Source organism: Arachis ipaensis, chromosome B7 (assembly GCF_059453495.1).
Source record: "Arachis ipaensis isolate K30076 ecotype BB chromosome B7, ASM5945349v1, whole genome shotgun sequence".
Lineage (NCBI taxonomy): Eukaryota > Viridiplantae > Streptophyta > Magnoliopsida > Fabales > Fabaceae > Arachis > Arachis ipaensis.
In genome coordinates, this window is record NC_142442.1 from 130,195,324 (window position 1) to 130,209,514 (window position 14,191).

The 14,191-nt window shown below is 34.2% G+C and overlaps 1 long non-coding RNA gene across 1 annotated transcript; it reads left to right on the top strand.

The window, feature by feature from the left end:
* The first annotated feature begins 1,048 nt into the window (after window positions 1-1,048).
* Window positions 1,049-6,099, top strand: LOC107607685 (uncharacterized). The gene is made up of 4 exons (XR_015892323.1): window positions 1,049-1,531; window positions 3,658-3,735; window positions 4,167-5,038; window positions 5,713-6,099. It is a non-coding gene; the product is annotated as an uncharacterized LOC107607685 (long non-coding RNA).
* The last annotated feature ends 8,092 nt before the right edge of the window (window positions 6,100-14,191 follow it).

Below are 14,191 nucleotides of genomic sequence, written 5' to 3' on the forward strand. Positions count from 1 at the left end.
AAAATCAATTAATAAATATCAACAAAATGAAATCATTATCGACACTTGTTCTATTATTAATTATGATTTAGCACAGTAACACTTTATTATGATAGCTATGCTTTTTCTCATAAAAAACCATGTTTTTCGAGGGTAATCTAATTTTTATGTTTTGGGTGTGTTTTTTTGATATCAAACTAAAACACTAAACGAATTTGTTCTTCGTTTTTGCGGTAAACTGTCTTTTTCTTAGAACACCTCTAATGGCTGGTTCTATTCAACTTTTTCTGACACTTTCAAAAAATTTACCGTTGAAACATATTATTATGGAGTCCTAGCACATTATTTAAGAAGAAAGAGTTCCTGCTTAGAAGAACTCATTGTAACTTGTAAGTTATTTATTAAAAAAATAATTATATAAAATTTGAAATAATTAAATAATTAAATAATAATAAATTAAATAATTAAATTATAATTAATTTATTAATAATTATAATAATTAATTAGATTAAATAATTAAAATGCTAATACTTACATAATTAAATAATTAAATTATAATGCCAATGAGTTATAGCTCAAATGGTATAGTCTCTCCATACTCATATAAGAGGTTGCGGGTTTGAGTCTCATATCTTTGGTAAAAAAAATTAAATTATAATTAATTTATTAAATAATTTTTATTTTAAATTGTTGCAAAACTAGCCGTTACAATTTCACAATGCTTGTCGTCAACTATAGAGCTTAATTATGTTTTTCTTTGTATTAAATAATTTTACAAATTAGTGTAATTTCGAATTATATATTATGTATGAATTTATTTAATATTAATATTTTTTAATAGCGAATTATTTTTAAATTTATAAATTTAAAATATTATTAAAAAAATTAATTACATTAATTGTAAGTATTTTAATTAATTAATTAATTAAGTGAAATTACAACAAATAATAAAATTAGTTCTTTCTAATAGAAAAGAGAGATTCTTTGAATTACTTTTTAATAAAAATTGATGTAGAGTTACTTTTTATGATAGATAGGCCATAAATAGGGATCGGGATGAGTTCTTGTTGGAGATGGTCTTAGCTTCCAAGGGTTTTCTTTCGTTTCCGCGCTAAACCGACTCGATTCTTTTAGGGTTACTGGTTCGGTAGTATACCCTCAAAACGGCGTAGTTCTCTCTTTCTCTCTGAACCCTGAAGAATGAAGATTGAAGAACCCTAGTTCCCGAACCTCCTTCGAAGTTCGAACGCAGCCCGCAGCCACCATGCATCTTCAACGTCATCGCCGAACTCTTCTCCTCCGGTAGAGGGTGCTGTCGCCGCCGGCGGGGACATACTGTGGGTTCCGCGTCGCGTGTGGAAGCTCTGCTCGGCCCGCTTCTCATCGTTCCTCCTCTCCTCTCCTCGTCGTCGCAGGAAGGTTTGCGTGAGCTCGTGGCCTCGCCGTCGCCAAGGGTTGGTCGGTCATCGTCTCTTCGAGCTCTCTCTCGCTCTCTGTCCGAGCTCACTTCGGTTCCTCCGTCGCTGTCACTTCCCTTCCTCGCTCGCCGCTGGTAAGCACTGCTGCTTGAAATTATTTTTGCTTGTTTTGTACTTTTGTTAATAATACTGAGCTGCTGATTTTGTTAATACCTTTGTTAATAATACTGGGTTTACTGATGGTCTGATTCTGAGTTGCTGAGTTAATAATAGTTAATACTGATTTTGTTAATTTTTGCTTGTTCTGAGTTGCCGATTTTCTGAAATAATGGTTTGAATGATTCTGTTGAACTTTTCTTGATACTCGACTGATACACAACGATTGGGAATTTGAGATCGTTGCTTCTTAACTTTGTTGAACTTGTGATTCACTGAGATGAAATTTTATTTGTATTCCTTTTTTTTTTTTCTGAAGCACAACAAATCTTTCATTTTAAGGCTCCAGCATTTTGACTTTGTAAAAACTATCATGGAATATTACGTTTTGGAAGTTAGCTTTTGCTCTTTCATATTAGTTGAGGCTAATATTAATATATTATCCTTCTAAATGTTTATTCCATTTCTGAATTGCCACAATGCATACATGAGATATATTTTATTTATTAAATCTACAGGTCCTGTAGGCTGTAGCAGAAGCTATGTTTTATTTAATTGAATGTGAGTGTGCCTTGATGAAGATATTTATGCTAGTGATAGAATAGAAGTGTTTTCATTTCTGAACTCACTCTTTTGATTGGGTTGTTTAACACCTCAAACCTCAGATATATTTGTTCAGTTCTAGCTTCCTTAAGCTTTTCTGTTACTGGAACAATGAAGAGAGTTTTTCAATATACATGCATTTGTATCACTATATGTAACTATTGGAAAAAACCAGGGGTTGATTGTTGATTGTTGTTTTTCTTCTGCTCCAATTATTGTTGATTGTTCCTAATTTTTTTAGTTATTTTGTACTATTGTTCTGATTCTGAGTTAATTTCTTAGTTGTTGGCTTGTTAATTAGAAACTAATTAGAAATTTTTTATTTTGAAGATGAAACATTATGCATTTTGAAATTATATATAGAATTTTTAATAATGGTATTTTATATATAATTAAACCGGTTCAATCACGGTTCGACCTTCGTTGGACCGTTGAACCAGTCATTCGACCAGTTCATTGACCGGTTCGATTCTCGCAACCTTGATTGTTTCTGATTTTTAAGGTTATAGGTTCTGCCACACCATTAAAACCCTGCATTCTCCACCGCCGCATTTAGCACCACCAAAAATAGATTAGTCTCTAATTTTTTTTAACAATTTTAGTCTAGATTTTTATTATTTTAAATCTTTTTGAGACAGATTGGTCGCATGAAACTTTTTCAAATATGCATGTTAAAATTCAGTGTTTATTCCAACTATTATTGTAACAACGGTGAAAGTGATAGAATTTTTCCATGCATTTTCCCTTGTTCTCGGCCGTGTCTACTACTGTATACAAATTTTGGCAAACTATAAAGAAAAGGAGGTATAAGGTTTCATAATGGTCTTTGACAAATTAAGCGTTGTGTATTAGTGTTTCATAATGAAGGAATTATATTAATTTATTGAACGAGCTAAGCTTATGAAGGAATTATATTAATTTATTGAACGAGCTAAGCTTTATCTAGCTGTGGTCTATAAAAATATGTGTTATGTCAGTCATTGATTCACATACACAGACATGGCTGCTGGTTTCACCCTGCATGTTTTATGCTGTCTCATTTTTGTCTATTGTTATGCCATAATACAAGCTGCAAGGCTTTGCTTTCTGCTATATATTATTATAAAAGAAAAGAGATCAGAGAGAGATAGAGAGGGGGCAGATAAATCAGAATATACATAATAGTTCTCTATCTATTTACATGTCAGTAGAAGAGAAACAATTGCTAAGCATAGAATATATATTATTCAATACCTGTCTCCTATGAATGGATGATTGACCATTCTTTTAGTTTATTAAATAAATTAAAACAGTATGTATACATAACTATTAATCAATGAGGATAAAATCCACATAGAGTTTTCAAGTAAGAAATATTATGCCAAATGTGTCCTGTAACTTGGTTGGCTATATCTTTAATTGCTTGGATCAGATTTCTTTCTTGTTTTGTAACTTGAAAATCTATATAAATGATTGAAGCATTTAGCAGAAATCTAAATTTTGAATTGTATGGTTGTTTCAGTATCATAAAGTTCTCACGTTTATTTCAACTACCAAGAGTGAAGGTGCAACAGTTTTGACTGGAGGGTCTCTTCTTGAGGTATGATATCATTAGTTCATTACCCTCTGATGCTTGCAATTAGGAATATCTTTAATGAATTTCCTTTATTTGAATTAATTGATGGCATTAGCAGCACTTAAAGAACATTTCAAAGTCACACTAAATGTTATGGTGTTATCTGGATTGAGGTTTGAGTTGAGCTTAAATTAAAGAGGTGTGTTTTAATGTTATTTTTTAAGGTGTCAATAATGAATTTTTGAGTAGTGTAGGTCTTGACTCTTGATTGATGCTGTATAACTGTGGAGGAAAACTTTATTGAATAGTTATGGATTTTTTAAATAAATAACCGTGTGAAAAAAGTAACTATTTACTTAAATGTGAGACTTAATAAAGGAAAAAATGGAATGTTCTTACTGATGCCTCTAAATTGAAGAAGTAACTTGTACATGTATGTTGGAATTTCAAAACAGCACACAAATGCTGAAGGAGTGATCTCTCTTAAACCCGAAGCAAGCGGGACCGAAAAAGACAGAAAGAAGGTGGAGCTCAATGCCAAGGCTGTCAACTTGTTCAACTGTGCTATCAGCTTCGAGGAATACCGTCGGGTATCACGATGCACAACGAGAAAGAAAATCTGGGACAAATTTCAAATCACTCATGAAGGAACCACCATAGTAAAGAAGATCAGGATAGATATGTTGAACAGAGAATATGAAATATTCTCAATGAAGAAAGGAGAATCAATAGATGAAATGTTTGAAAGATTCAACATCATCATTGTTTGCTTGGATGCTATGAGAATTACGTATTTTGATTCTGTGCTTGTGAGGAGAGTTCTAAGATGTCTTACTAAAGAGTAGGAAACAAAAGCTTTAATCATATCTGAGAGTAGTGGTCTAGATTCCATGACATGTGATGACTTGAGAGGAAATCTACTTGCTTTTGAAAACACTTATTTGAAAAAAGATTCAAAAAAGAAAGGAATTGCTTTTACATCTGTTACTAACCCCCTGGATGATGAATCCAGTGATAATTCTTTTGAAAATGCATTTGTGTTGTTTGCTAAAAAATTCAAAAAAAATGGTGAAGTTCAAGGAGAGAAGCAAGGGAAACAGCTCTAGAAAATAAAGGAAAGATCTCAGCAAGATGATATGTTACAACTGCAAAGAATCTGAGCATTTCAAGTCAGATTGTCCTAAGTTAAAGAAAGAAGAGAAGCCAAAAAAGGGAAAGAAGAAAGGTCTGATGGCTTTTTGAGAGAACTTGGAAAACGATTCAGAAAAATGATGAAGAATCCGAAACCAAGTCTCAACCATGCTTTATGGCAGATTACGTTGAACAGGTAGTCATTCATAACCCTGACACTGAAACTCTTTATTTTATGATAGATCACCTTTCTAAAAAAATTAGATGCTTCTTGCTTGATAACCAAGATTTTGAACAACAAATTACCATTCTTAAAGCAGAAAATGGTTTTCTCAAAGAAAAATTAAGGGAGGCTGAAGCTGTTGTTGATCTTGTTGAAGAAAACAAGCAACTAAGAGTCCAACTTAAGAGTTGTGAAAGTGATCATTCTGTTGTTGTATATATAAATTGTTTTAAAGAAAATGAAGTTGTTTAAAGAGGTCAAAAGACTTAAAGAAGACTTAGTCAAGTTCACTCAAAGTTTTGAAAATCTAAATCAAATCTTAGCTAGTCAAAAACTTCTTTATAATAAAGTTGGCTTGGGTTTCTTTAAATCTGTTGAGAAACCTTATTTTGAAAACATTGCCTCATCTTCTAATGATACAAAATTTCAAAACTCGGCAAATTTTAACAAAACAGCAACTCCAAGATTTTGTAGACTATGTAATCGAAATGAACATTTTTTCATTCAATGCTTATTTGGTGAAAGGATGATTGATGATAAAATTTATAAAGTTTTTTATTATAATGGATTAGGACATAAGAGATAGTTTAACGTGAAAGGATCCAAGAAGATTTGGATATTTAAGGTCACTTGAGCTTGTTTTGTAGGTATGTCTAGCATCCAAGCAGAAAGAAAACATGTGGTACATGGACAGCGAATGCTCTAGGCATATGACCGAAAAGACAACCTTTTTCATAAAACTTGATGAGTATGATGGAGGATTTATCACTTTCGGTGATGATGGTAAGGGAAAGATAGTGGCCATTGGAAAAGTTGGTAAAAACTTTTCATTTTGTATAAATGATGTTCTTCTTGTAAATGGTTTAAAACACAATTTACTTAGTGTAAGTCAATTGTGTGATTTAGGATATGAAATTATTTTTAGAAAGTTTGTGTGTTTAGTTATTTGTGAAAAAATTGGGGATATATTGTTTGAAGCTAAGAGATGCAATAATGTGTATGGATTGACTCTTGAGGACTTGAAAGATCAAAAAGTGACATGTTTTGTTTCTATTGAATCTGAAAAATGGCTATGGCATAGAAAATTAGGTCATGCTAGTATGTACCAAATTTCTAAGCTAGTCAAGAAAAATTTGGTTAGAGGAATTCCAAATATCAAATTTGATAAGGATCTTACTTTTGATGCTTGCTAATTAGGCAAACAAGTAAAATCTTCTTTTAAACCAAAAGATGGAATTTCAACCAAAAGGTCATTAGAGATGTTACACATTGATTTTTTTGGTCCAACAAGAACTCAAAGTTTAGGAAGTAAACACTATGGTCTAGTAGTGGTAGATGATTACTCTATATTTGGTTGGATAGTTTTTCTTGCTCATAAAAATGATGTTTTTCATGCTTTCTCAACCCTTTGCAAAAAAATTCAGAATAAAAAGGATTTAAAAATTGCCCATTTGAGAAGTGATCACGGAAAAGAATTTGAAAATCAAGACTTTGAAAAATTCTGTGATGATTTTGGAATTGTTCATAACTTTTCATGTCCTAGAACCCCTCAACAAAATTGGGTGGTTGAGAGAAGGAATAGAAGCCTTCAAGAGATGTTTAGGGTCATGCTATGTGAAAATGAAATTCTAAAATTTCTCTGGCCCTGAAGTTGTAAATATAACTTGTTACATTTTGAATAAGACTATTATTAGAAAAAGGTTGAAGAAAACTCCTTCTGAGCTATGGAAAGGAATCTCTCCAAATCTTAAGTATTTCCATGTTTTTGGATGCAAATGCTTTGTACTTAACAATAAAGAAAACCTTGGTAAATTTGATCCAAAATCGTATGAGATGATGTTTGTTGGATACTCCACTACTAGCAAGGCCTATAGAATTTACCTTAAAAAACATAGGACCATAGAGGAATCCATACATGTCTTTTTTTGTGATTCTAATTCAATTCTCAGTGCTGTGATAGAAGATGATACAGATTGTGAAAATGCTATCAACAAGAAAACCTGTGAAGAAAATTTCAATTCTGCTCAAAATGAAGAATCTGTCAGTCCAGTTTTGTCTCGTTAGAATAGAGGAGACATTTTCATTTTGTCTCCTGAGCTAGCAAGAGAATTTGAAACAGTAAGACTCACTGAAGCTCATCAAAGCTCAACATCACTCCGGAAGCCAAGAGAATGGAAGTCCATGAGGGGTTATTCTCAAGGTGTAACAACAAGATCCTCAACCAAAAAGCAATCCGAACCTAGCAATTTTGCCCTCATGTCACAAATGGAATCCAACAATGTAAAACAAGCTCTTGAAGATCCCTCATGGGTCAAAGCCATGTAAGAAGAGTTTGCTCAATTTGACAAAAATGAGGTTTGGACACTAGTACCTCATCCGAATGGTAAGAAGGTTACGGGTACTAAATGGGTTTTCAAAAATAAATTAGGTGAGGATGGAAAAGTTGTTCGTAACAAGGCTAGATTAGTGGCCCAATGTTACGATCAAGAAGATGGTATAGATTTTGATGAGTCTTTTGCTCCGGTAGTAAGAATGGAAGCAATTAGATTGCTTTTTGCCTATGCTGCCCATAAGGGTTTTAAAATGTTTCAAATGGATGTCAAATGTACTTTCCTTAATGGCTTTATTGATAGAGAAGTGTTTGTGGCACAACCCCCCAGTTTTGAAGATAAAGAATTTTCAAACCATGTTTTCAAACTCTCAAAGGCTCTTTATGGCCTTAGACAAGTTCCAAGAACTTGGTTTGAAAAGTTTAGTGCCTTCTTGTTGGAAAATCAATTTTAATCTCACCCAAACCCTAGATGAAATCTTGAGCATACACTCACACTTTGAACAATATCCGATTTAGAGGAAGTAAGGTACATGAGAGATCTTATCATTCATCTATATCGTGTTTCATCCACATCTTTGCCTTCATCGTCCTTTTCAAGTTTAGTGTTTGGATGCATTGGTGTTCCCATTGGTTTGGAACTTTTATGCCAAATTTTTTTATAAGTTCTTTTGCATATTTTACTTGGTGAATGAAAGTGTCACTATGAGTTTGTTTAATTTGGAGGCCAAGAAAGAATGTTAGTTCTCCCATTAAACTCATTTCAAACTCACTAGTCATGAGTTTTTCAAACTAAGGACTCATTGGCCGACCCAAACACAATGTCATCCACATAAACTTGAACTAGGATAATATCATCATTAGATGCTTTAATAAATAAAGTAGTGTCGGTGGTATCCCTTTGAAATTGATTTTCCAATAAGAAGGCAATAAGCCTTTCATACCAAGCTCTTGGAGCTTGTCTAAGACCATAAAGAGCCTTTGAGAGTTTGAAAACATGGTTTGGAAATTCTTTATCTTCAAAACCGGGGGTTGTGCCACAAACACTTCTCTATCAATAAAGCCATTAAGGAAAGCACATTTGATATCCATTTGAAACATTTTAAAACCCTTATGGACAGCATAGGCAAGAAGCAATCTAATTGCTTTCATTCTTGCTACCGGAGCAAAAGACTCATCAAAATCTATACCCCCTTCTTGATCGTAACCTTGGGCTACTAATATAGCCTTGTTACGAACAACTTTTCCATCCTCACCTAATTTATTTTTGAAAACCCACTTAGTACCCGTAACCTTTTTACCATCCGGATGAGGCACTAGTGTCCAAACTTCATTCTTGTCAAATTGAGCAAGTTCTTCTTGCATGACTTTGACCCATGATGGATCTTCAAGAGCTTGTTTTACATTGTTGGGTTCCATTTGTGACAAGAGGGCAAAATTGCTAGGTTCAGATTACTTTTTGATTGAGGATCTTGTTATTACACCTTGAGAGGGATCACCAATGATAAAGTCATGAGGATAACCCCTCATGAACTTCCATTCTCTTGGCTTCCGGAGTGATGTTGAGCTTTGATAGCTTCAGTGGGTCTTATTGTTTCAGATTCTCTTGCTGGCTCAGGAGACAAAATGGAAATGTCTCCTCCATTCTGACGAGACAAAACTGGACTGACAGATTCTTCATTTTGAGCAGACTTGGAATTTTCTTCACAGGTTTTCTTATTGACAGCATCTTCACAATCTGTATCATCTTCTATCACAGCACTGGGAATTGAATTAGAATAACAAAAAGAGACATGTATGGATTTCTCTATGGTCTCATGTTCTTTGAGGTAAATTCTATAGGCCTTGCAAGTGGTGGAGTATCCAACAAACATCCCCTCATAGGATTTTGGATCAAATTTACCAAGGTTTTCTTTATTGTTAAGTACAAAGCATTTGCATCCAAAAACATGAAAATACTTAAGATTTGGAGGGGTTACTTTCCATAGCCCATAAGGAGTTTTCTTCAACCTTTTTCTAATAATGGTCCTACTCAAAATGTAACAAGCTGTATTTACAGCTTCAGGCCATAGAAATTTTGGAATTTCATTCTCACATAGCAAGGCCCTAGTAATCTCTTGAAGGCTTCTATTCTTTCTCTCAACCACCCCATTTTGTTGAAGGGTTCTTGGGCATGAAAAGTTATGAGCAATTCCAAAATCATCACAGGATTTTTCAAAGTCTTGGTTTTCAAATTCTTTTCCGTGATCAATTCTCAAATGGACAATTTTTAAATCCTTTTCATTCTAAATTTTTTTGCAAAGGGTTGAGAAAGCATGGAAAGCATCATTTTTATGAGCAAGAAAAAGTACCCAACCAAATCTAGAGTAATCATCTACCACTACTAGACCATAGTGTTTACCTCCTAAACTTTGAGTTCTTGTTGGACCAAAAAGATCAATGTGTAATATCTCTAATGGCCTTTTGGTTGAAATTTCATCTTTTGGTTTAAAAGAAGATTTTATTTGTTTGCCTAATTGGCAAGCATCACAAGTAAGATCCTTATCAAATTTGATATTTGGAATTCCTCTAACCAAATTTTTCTTGACTAGCTTAGAAATTTGGTACATACTAGCATGACCCAATTTTCTATCCCATAGCCATTTTTCAGATTCAAGAGAAGCAAAACATGTCACTTTTTTATCTTTCAAGTCCTCAAGAGTCAATCCATACACATTATTGCATCTCTTAGCTTCAAACAATATATTCCCAGTTTTTTCACAAATAACTAAACACACAAACTTTCTAAAAATAACTTCATATCCTAGATCACACAATTGGCTTACACTAAGTAAATTGTGTTTCAAACCATTTACAAGAAGAACATCATTTATACAAGATGAAAAGCTTTTACCAACTTTTCCAATGGCCACTATCTTTCCTTTACCATCATCACCGAAAGTGACAAATCCTCCATCATACTCATCAAGCTTTATGAAGAATATTGTCTTTCCGGTCATATGCCTAGAGCATCCGCTATCCATGTACCACATGTTGTCCTTTCGCTTGGATGCTAAACAAACCTACAAAACAAGCTCAAGTGACCTTAGGTATCCAAAACTTCTTGGATCCTTTCACGTTAAACCATCTCTTATATCCCAATCCATTATAATAAAAAACAACTTTGTAAACTTTATCACCAATCATCCTTTCACCAAAGAAGCATTGAATGGGAAAATGTTCATTTCGGTTACATAGTCTACAAAACCTTGGAGTTGCTGTTTTGTTAAAGCTTGTTGGGTTTTGAAACCTTGTATCATTAGAAGATGAGACAATGTTTTCAAAATAAGGTTTCTCAACAAATTTAAAGAAATCCAAGCCAGCTTTATCATAAATAAGTTTTTGACTAGCTAAGATTTGATTTAGATTTTCAGAACTTTGAGTGAACTTGGCTAAGTCTTCTTTAAGCCTTTTGACCTCTTTAAGCAACCCTTCATTTTCTTTAAAACAATTTACATATGCAACAACAGAATGATCACTTTCACAGCTCTTAAGTTAGGCTCTTTATTGCTTGTTTTCTTCAACGAGGTCAACAGCAGTTTCAGCCTCCCTTAATTTTTCTTTAATAAAACAATTTTCTACTTTAAGAATGGTGATTTGTTGTTCAAGATCTTAGTTATCAAGCAAGAAGCATATAATTTTTTCAGAAAGGTGGTCTATCATAAGATGAAGAACTTCAGTGTCAGGGTTATGAATGACTACCTGTTTAACGTGATCTACCATAAGGCATGGTTGAGACTTGGTTTCGGATTCTTCATCATCTTCTGAATCGTTTTCCAAGTCCTCCCAAGAAGCCATCAGACCTTTCTTCTTTCCCTTTTTTGGCTTCTCTTCTTTCTTCAACTTAGGGCAATCTGACTTGAAATGCCCAGATTCTTTGTAGTTGTAACATATCACCTATCTGAGATCTTTCCTTTGTTTCCTAGAGCTACTTCCCTTGCTTCTCTCCTTGAACTTCACTATTTTCCTGAATTTTTTGGCAAACAACACAAATTTATTTTCAGATGAATTATCCCTAGATTCATCATCCAGGGGATTAGTAACAGATGTAAAAACAATTCCTTTCTTTTTTGAATCTTTTTTCAAATAAGTGTTTTCAAAAGCAAGTAGGTTTCCTCTCAAGTCATCACATGTCATGGAATCTAGACCACTACTTTCAGATATGATTAAAGCTTTTGTTTCCCACTCTTTAGTAAGACATCTTAGAACTCTCCTCACAAGCACAAAATCAGGATACGTAATTTCCATAGCATCCAAGCCAACAATGATGATGTTGAATCTTTCAAATATTTCATCTATTGATTCTCCTTCCTTCATTGAGAACATTTCATATTCTCTGTTCAACATGTCTATCCTAGTCTTCTTTACTATGGTAGTTCCTTCATGAGTGATTTGAAGTTTGTCCCAGATTTCCTTTGCCGTTGTGCATCGTGATACCCGACGGTATTCCTCGAAACTGATAGCACAGTTGAGCAAGTTGACAGCCTTGGCATTGAGCTCCACCTTATTTCCGTCTTCTTCGGTCCAGCTTGCTTCGGGTTTAAGAGAGATCACTCCTTCAGCACTTGTAGTGGTTGGAAATTGGGAACCCTCCAAGATAATCTTTCAGAGTCTGTAGTCCACTGTTTGTACAAAGATCTTTATTCTCTCCTTCTAATAGGTATAGTTTTTCCCATTGAAAATAGGAGGTCTGTTGCTTGACTGCCCTTCTGTCAGGTTGTAAGACACCAGGTTTGAGCCACTATTTTCTGTCATCTGGATCTTTTCTCCAAGCTGCAAAGCTTGATCTCTTTGAGACCAAGCTCTGATACCAATTGATGGTTTTCAGTGGCTAAGAGAAGGGGGTTGAATCTTAGCCCTTTTTCACTTAATAACACTTGCTGGTCTTTAAAACAACTTCTGGAGACTTTTTGATTTTTGTCTCGTACCCAACTATGAGACTTTTTCTTTTTATCTCGTAACCTTGCACGAGATATTTTTAGTTTTATATCCTGTGCAGCAGAAACAGAAATGGAGTAGAAGAAAGAGAGAGAATCACACCAAGATATATCCTGGTTCAGTTGCTAAGTGTAATGCAGCCTACATCCAGTCTCCATCACAATGATGATGGAATTTCACTATAATCATCCTTGATTACAAACACCAATTCTCCCTAGGAACTACCCTTCCTATTCGGGACAAGTCCAGAATCTAATACCCCAATCCTGAACTTGACTTGGTCACTGCCAAGCTTTCAACTGCTAAGTGCCAACCCAACTTGCAAGGTGATTCCCTCAAAATCATGAAACACAACACAGATGTACAAAGGACCTCTAAGGACATCTATGGCTTTTTCTTTTAATTTTGCGCACTCTGCCTTTTTCCGCTTTATGGCTTTTTCTTACAAACCTCACTGTTTGCCTTTTTTCATGAGACTCAAGACAGACAAAATTAAACAGAAACTTGTAAAACAGAAAACATTGAAGGAGAAGAACTTCTGTTAGCTTATGTAGCTATGAGAACCCTGTGCCTTGCACTCTCACTCCTTGCTTTAAGCCCTGGCTGTTCTCCTTTATATATAGAGGGGAAAACCTCCACGGTTGAAACCAAATGAACCAAGCTAAACTTCTTCTTCTTCATATAAAACCGGTTCGGCCAGAGAGAGAGGAGATATAACCGAATGCTAAAACCAACATGCAATTACCTCTGAGTCTTCCCTTTACACCAAGTTTCATCAATCCGAGCCATCCAACTTGACTTACACTTCAAGAAGGACTCCTTACCCTTGATGCTTCTTGATATATGACAGCTCCTCCTGCTCCACTTTTGCTTCCTCCTTCACGTAGCCTCCCTAGCTACCTTCTGTGATGAGTGAACACAAAGTAAAGACGAGTCATCCCTCTGAGATCTTCTTCCTCTGACCGAAATCTTTTTCATCTATTTTTGGTATGGAGAGGTTGAGCTTACTTCACCAAATCTTACTTCCTTTGGTGAAGATATCAGCCACAACATACTTTTTGTTTTCTTTTTCTTGCCATCATTACAATAGTCTTGTTGCTTGCTTTTTCTTCTCTACGGCAGCTTGCCATAGCTTCCATGTTTTTCTGAGAAGTGACCGAGAGTTCAAGAGAGATGAGAAAGAAGAGAGAGTAGAAAGAAAAGCAATCAAATGAATTTGAACAAATTAATTAAAGATGAGTTGCTTTTGCTTCCCTTTTGCTGAGTAGCGTGCCTCATTAAGGCCATCAATCTAATCAATTGTAATTTCTCTCTTATGGTTCCAAGGTCTGCATTAACTCCACTTAATAAAATTTGAATTCCATCTCATGATAAGAAAAATGGGATCCGTTGAAAGCATTCCTTGCTTTCTCTCAATATTGGTTTCAAACTAAGCAAGCTGATTTCTAGTAGAAGTATTAACTTGGGCTCAAATTAATAATGATTGAATCTGGCCCAATATATAAATCATTGTTTCAGCCACAATAAACAATTGTATCAATGCTGAGGATATTTTAATGGGCTTGTTTTATTTTTCTCTTTCTTTTTGGCCCATCAAGCATAAATTGCATAGCAAAATTATTTGGTTTAGCACATATGATCAAAAATCAAATTAATAATTTTGTAATTAATTATGTTAATAATGTTTGATTATCATCAATTTAAATTAGAGTTTTCAAACTCATGAAGGTATTAAGTTTAGTTTTCTGAAATGCACTTAGTAGACTAAATGAATCATATAGCTTGAGACAAAATCTATTTATAGTTTAAGATTGTTCATT